Below are 13,892 nucleotides of genomic sequence, written 5' to 3'. Positions count from 1 at the left end.
AGTAGTTTCGATGCTCTGGTATTACAAATGCAAATTCCGTCTGTTTTTAACGTCTTAAATTGAAAGAGCCGTCACAAATTGCTCCGTTTTCACTCCTTGTCGACAATAATACAGCACCTGAGGTAACAAACACATCTCGAGCCCCATTGTGCACTCCATTATTCATGCCAACTCAGTGCCTCGCTCTTTACTTCTGTGTACCAATCTTGTCATCCAACTGCAAAACACTGGGCCACAACAAGTTTCCGCGTCTCCATTGCAATGCGCATACTACGAAACGTTCCCCAAACTTGGCACTCACCCTCGCAGCCGACTTTTCCGACTTTCCACGACGCTCCCGCTAGTGACAGCATTATTTATAGTTCGACGTCGCGCCAAAGCGAATGAGCACATTTCGCCTACGGCTTAGGCCGCCCTCCTAGTGTGGCTGCTCGGTGTCTGCAGGCAGCGAGGGTCTGCAAGCTTCCTGTGTTCGCACCTATGTCACCTGTGCTTGCTTGTCAGAGACAGACTATCCCAAAACATACAACTCACTCCATGAATTGATTGCTACGGCATCTGTTATCAGCAGTCACAACTAGCAACACCAGTAGCAGCTGACTGCACGCAGAGAATAGGAATGTGCAGTGGGATTTACGTGAACTCGGCGCAAGGCAGATCTTTCCGACATAGGCTTGAGAATCTTACGGGAACACTTGTACTGTTTCTAAATTAAGTGTAGGCGTGGGAGGAGGGTGCTTCCTGCGCACTAATAACAGCACGCTTGTCAATTGTGGATGCTAATCATTCGGTTGTATCTTCCTAGACACATCTGCTGGTTGTGAATTATTCCTCTTGCATGGCAAGGTGCGCATGTAGGTGTGTTAAAAATTCTGGAGGCACTGGGTATTGATCCCAGTACGTCTCGCATACTAAGCGTGCGCTCTACCACCTGAGCTACGCCCGCCCCCCCGAAGACTAATGGTGCTACATACAGCCATATATATGACACAGACCCTTGCACTCCCATTATTCAGCAGACAAACACTACTCTCTATGTATCCGTTAGGGTGTCTTTCAGGTTTCGTGCATTCTGTATTGAATCGTAGTTGGCCACAATGAAAGTGGCACGTATAACGTCGAAAATAGAATTCGGACACCGCTCTGAGTAAGACCAACGTGTTCTCCACCCTCTAGACTTCAATGAGGTTAAGCCGCGATACCTAAGACAGATCTGCACTCGATGACACCTCGATAACAGCCGGTCCCCACACTTACATCTTGCTCTCCTTACGTCAGTATACATCATATCAGTCTGTGACGCTGGCTTTGCAACATCTTGCGTGCCTTTAGGTTCGCCGCGACCAGCACTTACCGTGCACTGACCACAAAAAATGGAGGCGCCGCAGCTTGAACCCTGGACCTTTCACATGCCAAGCGAACGCTCTACCAACTGAGCTACGCCCCATGCACGACATAACTGCGCTAGCCCCCATTCTTTGCGACTCAGCTGCGCACGGACACGATGGTTGGTTGGTTTGTAGCGGTGAAGGGAGCAGAGTACAAAGGCGCGGACCCGTTCATATACACAAATGTTCCAAGTAGTTTCGATGCTCTGGTATTACAAATGCAAATTCCGTCTGTTTTTAACGTCTTAAACTGAAAGAGCCGTCACAAATTGCTCCGTTTTCACTCCTTGTCGACCATCATGCAGCACCTGAGGTAACAAACACATCTCGAGCCCCATTGTGCACTCCATTATTCATGCCAACTCAGTGCCTCGCTCTTTACTACTGTGTACCAATCTTGTCGTCCAACTGCAAAACACTGGGCCACAACAAGTTTCCGCGTCTCCATTGCAATGCGCATACTACGAAACGTTCCCCAAACTTGGCACTCACCCTCGCAGCCGACTTTTCCGACTTTCCACGACGCTCCCGCTAGTGACAGCATTATTTATAGTTCGACGTCGCGCCAAAGCGAATGAGCACATTTCGCCTACGGCTTAGGCCGCCCTCCTAGTGTGGCTGCTCGGTGTCTGCAGGCAGCGAGGGTCTGCAAGCTTCCTGTGTTCGCACCTATGTCACCTGTGCTTGCTTGTCAGAGACAGACTATCCCAAAACATACAACTCACTCCATGAATTGATTGCTACGGCATCTGTTATCAGCAGTCACAACTAGCAACACCAGTAGCAGCTGACTGCACGCAAAGAATAGGAATGTGCAGTGGGATTTACGTGAACTCGGCGCAAGGCAGATCTTTCCGACATAGGCTTGAGAATCTTACGGGAACACTTGTACTGTTTCTAAATCAAGTGTAGGCGTGGGAGGAGGGTGCTTCCTGCGCACTAATAACAGCACGCTTGTCAATTGTGGATGCTAATCATTCGCTTGTATCTTCCTAGACACATCTGCTGGTTGTGAATTATTCCTCTTGCATGGCAAGGTGCGCATGTAGGTGTGTTAAAAGTTCTGGAGGCACTGGGTATTGATCCCAGTACCTCTCGCATACTAAGCGAGCGCTCTACCATCTGAGCTACGCCCGCCCCCTCGAAGACTAATGGTGCTACATACAGCCATATATACGACAAAGACCCTTGCACTCCCATTATTCAGCAGACAAACACTACTCTCTATGTATCCATTAGGGTGTCTTTCAGGTTTCGTGCATTCTGTATCGAATCGTAGTTGGCCACAATGAAAGTGGCACGTATAACGTCGAAAATAGAATTCGGACACCGCTCTGAGTAAGACCAACGTGTTGTCCACCCTCTAGACTTCAATGAGGTTAAGCCGCGATACCTAAGACAGATCTGCACTCGATGACACCTCGATAACAGCCGGTCCCCACACTTACATCTTGCTCTCCTTACGTCAGTATACATCATATCAGTCTGTGACGCTGGCTTTGCAACATCTTGCGTGCCTTTAGGTTCGCCGCGACCAACACTTACCATGCACTGACCACAAAAAATGGAGGCGCCGCGGCTTGAACCCTGGACCTTTCACATGCCAAGCGAACGCTCTACCAACTGAGCTACGCCCCATGCACGAGCAATCTGCGCTATTCCCCATTCTTTGCGACTCAGATGCGCACGGACACGATGGTTGGTTAGTTTGTAGCGGTGAAGGGAGCAGAGTACAAAGGCGCGGACCCGTTCATATACACAAAAGTTCAAAGTAGTTTCGATGCTCTGGTATTACAAATGCAAATTCCGTCTGTTTTTAACGTCTTAAATTGAAAGAGCCGTCACAAATTGCTCCGTTTTCACTCCTTGTCGACAATCATACAGCACCTGAGGTAACAAACACATCTCGAGCCCCATTGTGCACTCCATTATTCATGCCAACTCAATGCCTCGCTCTTTACTACTGTGTACCAATCTTGTCGTCCAACTGCAAAACACTGGGCCACAACAAGTTTCCGCGTCTCCATTGCACTGCGCATACTACGAAACGCTCCCCAAACTTGGCACTCACCCTCGCAGCCGACTTTTCCGACTTTCCACGACGCTCACGCTAGTGACAGCATTATTTATAGTTCGACGTCGCGCCAAAGCGAATGAGCACATTTCGCCTACGGCTTAGGCCGCCCTCCTAGTGTGGCTGCTCGGTGTCTGCAGGCAGCGAGGGTCTGCAAGCTTCCTGTGTTCGCACCTATGTCACCTGTGCTTGCTTGTCAGAGACAGACTATCCCAAAACATACAACTCACTCCATGAATTGATTGCTACGGCATCTGTTATCAGCAGTCACAACTAGCAACACCAGTAGCAGCTGACTGCACGCAAAGAATAGGAATGTGCAGTGGGATTTACGTGAACTCGGCGCAAGGCAGATCTTTCCGACATAGGCTTGAGAATCTTACGGGAACACTTGTACTGTTTCTAAATTAAGTGTAGGCGTGGGAGGAGGGTGCTTCCTGCGCACTAATAACAGCAAGCTTGTCAATTGTGGATGCTAATCATTCGCTTGTATCTTCCTAGACACATCTGCTGGTTGTGAATTATTCCTCTTGCATGGCAAGGTGCGCATGTAGGTGTGTTAGAAGTTCTGGAGGCACTGGGTATTGATCCCAGCACCTCTCGCATACTAAGCGAGCGCTCTACCATCTGAGCTATGCCCGCCCCCCGAAGACTAATGGTGCTACATACAGCCATATATACGACACAGACCCTTGCACTCCCATTATTCAGCAGACAAACACTACTCTCTATGTATCCGTTAGGGTGTCTTTCAGGTTTCGTGCATTCTGTATCGAATCGTAGTTGGCCACAATGAAAGTGGCACGTATAACGTCGAAAATAGAATTCGGACACCGCTCTGAGTAAGACCAACGTGTTCTCCACCCTCTAGACTTCAATGAGGTTAAGCCGCGAGACCTAAGACAGATCTGCACTCGATGACACCTCGATAACAGCCGGTCCCCACACTTACATCTTGCTCTCCTTACGTCAGTATACATCATATCAGTCTGTGACGCTGGCTTTGCAACATCTTGCGTGCCTTTAGGTTCGCCGCGACCAACACTTACCATGCACTGACCACAAATAATGGAGGCGCCGCGGCTTGAACCCTGGACCTTTCACATGCCAAGCGAACGCTCTACCAACTGAGCTACGCCCCATGCACGAACAAACTGCGCTATTCCCCATTCTTTGCGACTCAGATGCGCACGGACACGATGGTTGGTTGGTTTATAGCGGTGAAGGGAGCAGAGTACAAAGGCGCGGACCCGTTCATATACACAAAAGTTCCAAGTAGTTTCGATGCTCTGGTATTACAAATGCAAATTCCGTCTCTTTTTAACGTCTTAAATTGAAAGAGCCGTCACAAATTGCTCCGTTTTCACTCCTTGTGGACAATCATACAGCACCTGAGGTAACAAACACATCTCGAGCCCCATTGTGCACTCCATTATTCATGCCAACTCAGTGCCTCGCTCTTTACTACTGTGTACCAATCTTGTCGTCCAACTGCAAAACACTGGGCCACAACAAGTTTCCGCGTCTCCATTGCACTGCGCATACTACGAAACGTTCCCCAAACTTGGCACTCACCCTCGCAGTCGACTTTTCCGACTTTCCACGACGCTCACGCTAGTGACAGCATTATTTATAGTTCAACGTCTCGCCAAAGCGAATGAGCACATTTCGCCTACGGCTTAGGCCGCCCTCCTAGTGTGGCTGCTCGGTGTCTGCAGGCAGCGAGGGTCTGCAAGCTTCCTGTGTTCTCACCTATGTTACCTGTGCTTGCTTGTCAGAGACAGACTATCGCAAAACATACAACTCACTCCATGAATTGATTGCTACGGCATCAGTTATTAGCAGTCACAACTAGCAACACCAGTAGCAGCTGACTGCACGCAAAGAATAGGAATGTGCAGTACGATTTACGTGAACTCGGCGCAAGGCAGATCTTTCCGACATAGGCTTGAGAATCTTACGGGAACACTTGTACTGTTTATTAATTAAGTGTAGGCGTGGGAGGAGGGTGCTTCCTGCGCACTAATAACATTATGCTTGTCAATTGTGGATGCTAATCATTCGCTTGTATCTTCCTGGTTGTGAATTATTCCTCTTGCATGGCAAGGTGCGCATGTAAGTGTGTTAAAAATTCTGGAGGCACTGGGTATTGATCCCATACTAAGCGAGCGCTCTACCATCTGAGCTACGCCCGCCCCCCCGAAGACTAATGGTGCTACATACAGCCATATGGACGACACAGACCCTTGCACTCCCATTATTCAGCAGACAAACACTACTCTCTATGTATCCGTTAGGGTGTCTTTCAGGTTTCGTGCATTCTGTATCGAATCGTAGTTGGCCACAATGAAAGTGGCACGTATAACGTCGAAAATAGAATTCGGACACCGCTCTGAGTAAGACCAACGTGTTGTCCACCCTCTAGACTTCAATGAGGTTAAGCCGCGATACCTAAGACAGATCTGCACTCGATGACACCTCGATAACAGCCGGTCCCCACACTTACATCTTGCTCTCCTTACGTCAGTATACATCATATCAGTCTGTGACGCTGGCTTTGCAACATCTTGCGTGCCTTTAGGTTCGCCGCGACCAACACTTACCATGCACTGACCACAAAAAAAGGAGGCGCCGCGGCTTGAACCCTGGACCTTTCACATGCCAAGCGAACGCTATACCAACTGAGCTACGCCCCATGCACGACCAAACTGCGCTATTCCCCATTCTTTGCGTCTCAGATGCGCACGGCACGATGGTTGGTTGGTTTGTAGCGGTGAAGGGCGCAGAGTACAAAGGCGCGGACCCGTTCATATACACAAAAGTTCCAAGTAGTTTCGATGCTCTGGTATTACAAATGCAAATTCCGTCTGTTTTTAACGTCTTAAATTGAAAGAGCCATCACAAATTGCTCCGTTTTCACTCCTTGTCGACAATCATACAGCACCTGAGGTAACAAACACATCTCGAGCCCCATTGTGCACTCCATTATTCATGCCAACTCAGTGCCTCGCTCTTTACTACTGTGTACCAATCTTGTCGTCCAACTGCGAAACACTGGGCCACAACAAGTTTCCGCGTCTCCATTGCACTGCGCATACTACGAAACGCTCCCCAAACTTGGCACTCACCCTCGCAGCCGACTTTTCCGACTTTCCACGACGCTCACGCTAGTGACAGCATTATTTATAGTTCGACGTCGCGCCAAAGCGAATGAGCACATTTCGCCTACGGCTTAGGCCGCCCTCCTAGTGTGGCTGCTCGGTGTCTGCAGGCAGCGAGGGTCTGCAAGCTTCCTGTGTTCGCACCTATGTCACCTGTGCTTGCTTGTCAGAGACAGACTATCGCAAAACATACAACTCACTCCATGAATTGATTGCTACGGCATCTGTTATCAGCAGTCACAACTAGCAACACCAGTAGCAGCTGACTGCACGCAAAGAATAGGAATGTGCAGTGGGATTTAAGAGAACTCGGCGCAAGGCAGATCTTTCCGACATAGGCTTGAGAATCTTACGGGAACACTTGTACTGTTTCTAAATTAAGTGTAGGCGTAGGAGGAGGGTGCTTCCTGCGCACTAATAACAGCACGCTTGTCAATTGTGGATGCTAATCATTCGCTTGTATCTTCCTAGACACATCTCCTGGTTGTGAATTATTCCTCTTTCATGGCAAGGTGCGCATACAACTCACTCCATGAATTGATTGCTACGGCATCTGTTATCAGCAGTCACAACTAGCAACACCAGTAACAGCTGACTGCACGCAAAGAATAGGAATGTGCAGTGGGATTTACGTGAACTCGGCGCAAGGCAGATCTTTCAGACACAGGCTTGAGAATCTTACGGGAACACTTGTACTGTTTCTAAATTAAGTGTAGGCGTGGGAGGAGGGTGCTTCCTGCGCACTAATAACAGCACGCTTGTCAATTGTGGATGCTAATCATTCGCTTGTATCTTCCTAGACACATCTGCTGGTTGTGAATTATTCCTCTTGCATGGCAAGGTGCGCATATAGGTGTGTTAAAAATTCTGGAGGCACTGGTTATTGATCCCATACTAAGCGAGCGCTCTACCATCTGAGCTACGCCCGCCCCCCCGAAGACTAATGGTGCTACATACAGCCATATAGACGACACAGACCCTTGCACTCCCATTATTCAGCAGACAAACACTACTCTCTATGTATCCGTTAGGGTGTCTTTCAGGTTTCGTGCATTCTGTATCGAATCGTAGTTGGCCACAATGAAAGTGGCACGTATAACGTCGAAAATAGAATTCGGACACCGCTCTGAGTAAGACCAACGTGTTGTCCACCCTCTAGACTTCATTGAGGTTAAGCCGCGATACCTAAGACAGATCTGCACTCGATGACACCTCGATAACAGCCGGTCCCCACACTTACATCTTGATCTCCTTACGTCAGTATACATCATATCAGTCTGTGACGCTGGCTTTGCAACATCTTGCGTGCCTTTAGGTTCGCCGCGACCAACACTTACCATGCACTGACCACAAAAAATGGAGGCGCCGCGGCCTGAACCCTGGACCTTTCACATGCCAAGCGAACGCTCTACCAACTGAGCTACTCCCCATGCACGACCAAATTGCGCTATTCCCCATTCTTTGCGACTCAGATGCGCACGGACACGATGGTTGGTTGGTTTTTAGCGGTGAAGGGAGCAGAGTACAAAGGCGCGGACCCGTTCATATACACAAAAGTTCCAAGTAGTTTCGGTGCTCTGGTATTACAAATGCAAATTCCATCTGTTTTTAACGTCTTAAATTGAAAGAGCCGTCACAAATTGCTCCGTTTTCACTCCTTGTCGACAATCATACAGCACCTGAGGTAACAAACACATCTCGAGCCCCATTGTGCACTCCATTATTCATGCCAACTCAGTGCCTCGCTCTTTACTACTGTGTACCAATCTTGTCGTCCAACTGCAAAAAACTGGGCCACAACAAGTTTCCGCGTCTCCATTGCACTGCGCATACTACGAAACGCTCCCCAAACTTGGCACTCACCCTCGCAGCCGACTTTTCCGACTTTCCACGACACTCACGCTAGTGACAGCATTATTTATAGTTCGACGTCGCGCCAAAGCGAATGAGCACATTTTGCCTACGGCTTAGGCCGCCCTCCTAGTGTGGCTGCTCGGTGTCTGCAGACAGCGAGGGTTTGCAAGCTTCCTGTGTTCGCACCTATGTCACCTGTGCTTGCTTGTCAGAGACAGACTATCGCAAAACATACAACTCACTCCATGAATTGATTGCTACGGCATCTGTTATCAGCAGTCACAACTAGCAACACCAGTAGCAGCTGACTGCACGCAAAGAATAGGAATGTGCAGTGGGATTTACGTGAACTCGGCGCAAGGCAGATCTTTCCGACATAGGCTTGAGAATCTTACGGGAACACTTGTACTGTTTCTAAATTAAGTGTAGGCGTGGGAGGAGGGTGCTTCCTGCGCACTAATAACAGCACGCTTGGCAATTGTGGATGCTAATCATTCGCTTGTATCTTCCTAGACACATCTCCTGATTGTGAATTATTCCTCTTGCATGGCAAGGTGCGCATGTAGGTGTGTTAAAAATTCTAGAGGCACTGGGTATTGATCCCAGTACCTCTCGCATACTAAGCGAGCGCTCTACCATCTGAGTTACGCCCGCCCCCCCCGAAGACTAATGGTGCTACATACAGCCATATAGACGACACAGACCCTTGCACTCCCATTATTCAGCAGACAAACACTAATCTATATGTATCCGTTAGGGTGTCTTTCAGGTTTCCTGCATTCTGTATCGAATCGTAGTTGGCCACAATGAAAGTGGCACGTATAACGTCGAAAATAGAATTCGGACACCGCTCTGAGTAAGACCAACGTGTTGTCCACCCCTTAGTCGTCAATGAGGTTAAGCCGCGATAACTAAGACAGATCTGCACTCGATGACACCTCGATAACAGCCCGTCCCCACACTTACATCTTGGTTTCCTTACGTCAGTATACATCATATCAGTCTGTGACGCTGGTTTTGCAACATCTTGCGTGCCTTTAGGTTCGCCGCGACCAACACTTACCATGCACTGACCACAAAAAATGGAGGCGCCGCGGCTTGAACCCTGGACCTTTCACATGCCAAGCGAACGCTCTACCAACTGAACTACGAGCCATGCACGACCAAACTGCGCTATTCCCCATTCTTTGCGACTCAGATGCGCATGGACACGATGGTTAGTTGGTTTGTAGCGGTGAAGGGAGCAGAGTAAAAAGGCGCGGACCCGTTCATATACACAAAAATTCCAAGTAGTTTCGATGCTCTGGTATTACAAATGCAAATTCCGTCTGTTTTTAACGTCTTAAATTGAAAGAGCCGTCACAATTTGCTCCGTTTTCACTCCTTGTCGACAATCATACAGCACCTGAGGTAACAAACACATCTCGAGCCCCATTGTGCACTCCATTATTCATGCCAACTCAGTGCCTCGCTCTTTACTACTGTGTACCAATCTTGTCGTCCAACTGCAAAACACTGGGCCACAACAAGTTTCCGCGTCTCCATTGCACTGCGCATACTACGAAACGCTCCCCAAACTTGGCACTCACCCTCGCAGCCGACTTTTCCGACTTTCCACGACGCTCACGCTAGTGACAGCATTATTTATAGCTCGACGTCGCGCCAAAGCGAATGAGCACATTTCGCCTACGGCTTAGGCCGCCCTCCTAGTGTGGCTGCTCGGTGCCTGCAGGCAGCGAGGGTCTGCAAGCTTCCTGTGTTCGCACCTATGTCACCTGTGCTTGCTTGTCAGAGACAGACTATCGCAAAACATACAACTCACTCCATGAATTGATTGCTATGGCATCTGTTATCAGCAGTCACAACTAGCAACACCAGTAGCAGCTGACTGCACGCAAAGAATAGGAATGTGCAGTGGGATTTACGTGAACTCGGCGCAAGACAGATCTTTCCGACATAGGCTTGAGAATCTTACGGGAACACTTGTACTGTTTCTAAATTAAGTGTAGGCGTGGGAGGAGGGTGCTTCCTGCGCACTAATAACAGCACGCTTGTCAATTGTGGATGCTAATCATTCGCTTGTATCTTCCTAGACACATCTGCTGGTTGTGAATTATTCCTCTTGCATGGCAAGGTGCTCATGTAGGTGTGTTAAAAATTCTGGAGGCACTGGGTATTGATCACAGTACCTCTCGCATACTAAGCGAGCGCTGTACCATCTGAGCTACGCCCGCACCCCCGAAGACTAATGGTGCTACATACAGCTATATAGACGACACAGACCCTTGCACTCCCATTATTCAGCAGACAAACACTACTCTATATGTATCCGTTAGGGTGTCTTTCAGGTTTCGTGCATTCTGTATCGAATCGTAGTTGGCCACAATGAAAGTGGCACGTATAACGTCGAAAATAGAATTCGGACACCGCTCTGAGTAAGACCAACGTGTTGTCCACCCTCTAGACTTCAATGAGGTTAAGCCGCGATACCTAAGACAGATCTGCACTCGATGACACCTCGATAACAGCCGGTCCCCACACTTACATCTTGCTCTCCTTACGTCAGTATACAACATATCAGTCTGTGACGCTGGCTTTGCAACATCTTGCGTGCCTTTAGGTTCGCCGCGACCAACCCTTACCATGCACTGACCACAAAACATTGAGGCGCCGCGGCTTGAACCCTGGACCTTTCACATGCCAAGCGAACACTCTACTAACTGTGCTACACTCCATGCACGACCAAACTGCGCTATTCCCCATTCTTTGCGACTCAGATGCGCACGGACACGATGGTTGGTTGGTTTGTAGCGGTGAAGGGAGCAGAGTACAAAGGCGCGGACCCGTTCATATACACAAAAATTCCAAGTAGTTTCGATGCTCTGGTATTACAAATGCAAATTCCGTCTGTTTTTAACGTCTTAAATTGAAAGAGCCGTCACAATTTGCTCCGTTTTCACTCCTTGTCGACAATCATACAGCACCTGAGGTAACAAACACATCTCGAGCCCCATTGTGCACTCCATTATTCATGCCAACTCAGTGCCTCGCTCTTTACTACTGTGTACCAAACTTGCGTCCAACTGCAAAACACTGGGCCACAACAAGTTTCCGCGTCTCCATTGCACTGCGCATACTACGAAACGCTCCCCAAACTTGGCACTCACCCTCCCAGCCGACTTTTCCGACTTTCCACGACGCTCACGCTAGTGACAGCATTATTTATAGTTCGACGTCGCGCCAAAGCGAATGAGCACATTTCGCCTACGGCTTAGGCCGCCCTCCTAGTGTGGCTGCTCGGTGTCTGCAGGCAGCGAGGGTCTGCAAGCTTCCTGTGTTCGCACCTATGTCACCTGTGCTTGCTTGTCAGAGACAGACTATCGCAAAACATACAACTCACTCCATGAATTGATTGCTACGGCATCTGTTATCAGCAGTCACAACTAGCAACACCAGTAGCAGCTGACTGCACGCAAAGAATAAGAATGTGCAGTGGGATTTACGTGAACTCGGCGCAAGGCAGATCTTTCCGACATAGGCTTGAGAATCTTACGGGAACACTTGTACTGTTTCTAAATTAAGTGTAGGCGTGGGAGGAGGGTGCTTCCTGCGCACTAATAACAGCACGCTTGTCAATTGTGGATGCTAATCATTCGCTTGTATCTTCCTAGACACATCTGCTGGTTGTGAATTATTCCTCTTGCATGGCAAGGTGCGCATACAACTCACACCATGAATTGATTGCTACGGCATCTGTTATCAGCAGTCACAACTAGCAACACCAGTAGCAGCTGACTGCACGCAAAGAATAGGAATGTGCAGTGGGATTTACGTGATCTCGGCGCAAGGCAGATCTTTCCGACATAGGCTTGAGAATCTTACGGGAACACTTGTACTGTTTCCAAATTAAGTGTAGGCGTGGGAGGAGGGTGCTTCCTGCGCACTAATAACAGCACGCATGTCAATTGTGGATGCTAATCATTCGCTTGTATCATCCTAGACACATCTGCTGGTTGTGAATTATTCCTCTTGCATGGCAAGGTGCGCATGTAGGTGTGTTAAAAATTTTGGAGGCACTGGTTATTGATCCCAGTACATCTCGCATACTAAACGAGCGCTCTACCATCTGAGCTACGCCCGCACCCCCGAAGACTAATGGTGCTACATACAGCCATATAGACGACACAGACCCTTGCACTCCCATTATTCAGCAGACAAACACTACTCACTATGTATCCGTTGGGGTGTCTTTCAGGTTTCGTGCATTCTGTATCGAATCGTAGTTGGCCACAATGAAAGTGGCACGTATAACGTCGAAAATAGAATTCGGACACCGCTCTGAGTAAGACTAACGTGTTGTCCACCCTCTAGACTTCAATGAGGTTAAGCCGCGATACCTGAGACAGATCTGCACTCGATGACACCTCGATAACAGCCGGTCCCCACACTTACATCTTGCTCTCCTTACGTCAGTATACATCGTATCAGTCTGTGAAACTGGCTTTGCAACATCTTGCGTGCCTTTAGGTTCGCCGCGACCAACACTTACCATGCATTGACCACAAAAAATGGAGGCGCCGCGGCTTGAACCCTGGACCTTTCACATACGAAGCGAACGCTGTACCAAATGAGCTACGCCCCATGCACGACCAAACTGCGCTATTCCCCATTCTTTGCGACTCAGATGCGCACGGACACGATGGTTGGTTGGTTTGTAGCGGTGAAGGGAGCAGAGTACAAAGGCGCGGACCCGTTCATATACACCAAAGTTCCAAGTAGTTTCGATGCTCTGGTATTACAAATGCAAATTCCGTCTGTTTTTAACGTCTTAAATTGAAAGAGCCGTCAGAAATTGCTCCGTTTTCACTCCTTGTCGACAGTCATACAGCACCTGAGGTAAAAACACATCTCGAGCCCCATTGTGCACTCCATTATTCATGCCAACTCAGTGCCTCGCTCTTTACTACTGTGTACCAATCTTGTCGTCCAACTGCAAAACACTGAGCCACAACAAGTTTCCGCGTCTCCATTGCACTGCGCATACTACGAAACGCTCCCCAAACTTGGCACTCACCCTCGCAGCCGACTTTTCCGACTTTCCACGACGCTCACGCTAGTGACAGCATTATTTATAGTTCGACGTCGCGCCAAAGCGAATGAGCACATTTCGCCTACGGCTTAGGCCGCCCTCCTAGTGTGGCTGCTCGGTGTCTGCAGGCAGCGAGGGTCTGCAAGCTCCCTGTGTTCGCACCTATGTCACCTGTGCTTGCTTGTCAGAGACAGACTATCGCAAAACATACAACTCACTCCATGAATTGATTGCTACGGCATCTGTTATCAGCAGTCACAACTAGCAACACCAGTAGCAGCTGACTGCACGCAAAGAATAGGAATGTGTAGTGGGATTTACGTGAA

The 13,892-nt window shown here is 48.8% G+C and overlaps 1 non-coding gene across 1 annotated transcript; it reads right to left on the bottom strand.

The window, feature by feature from the left end:
• Positions 1-4,031: 4,031 nt before the first annotated feature.
• Trnat-agu (transfer RNA threonine (anticodon AGU)) lies at positions 4,032-4,105 on the bottom strand. The gene has a single exon. It is a non-coding gene; the product is annotated as a tRNA-Thr (tRNA).
• Between the last annotated feature and the right edge of the window lie 9,787 nt (positions 4,106-13,892).

The sequence above is a fragment of the Schistocerca gregaria genome, chromosome 10, assembly GCF_023897955.1.
Source record: "Schistocerca gregaria isolate iqSchGreg1 chromosome 10, iqSchGreg1.2, whole genome shotgun sequence".
Classification (NCBI taxonomy): Eukaryota; Metazoa; Arthropoda; class Insecta; order Orthoptera; family Acrididae; genus Schistocerca; species Schistocerca gregaria.
The sequence above is the reverse complement of the archived record's forward strand: the minus strand, read 5'-3'. Positions and strand labels throughout refer to the sequence as shown.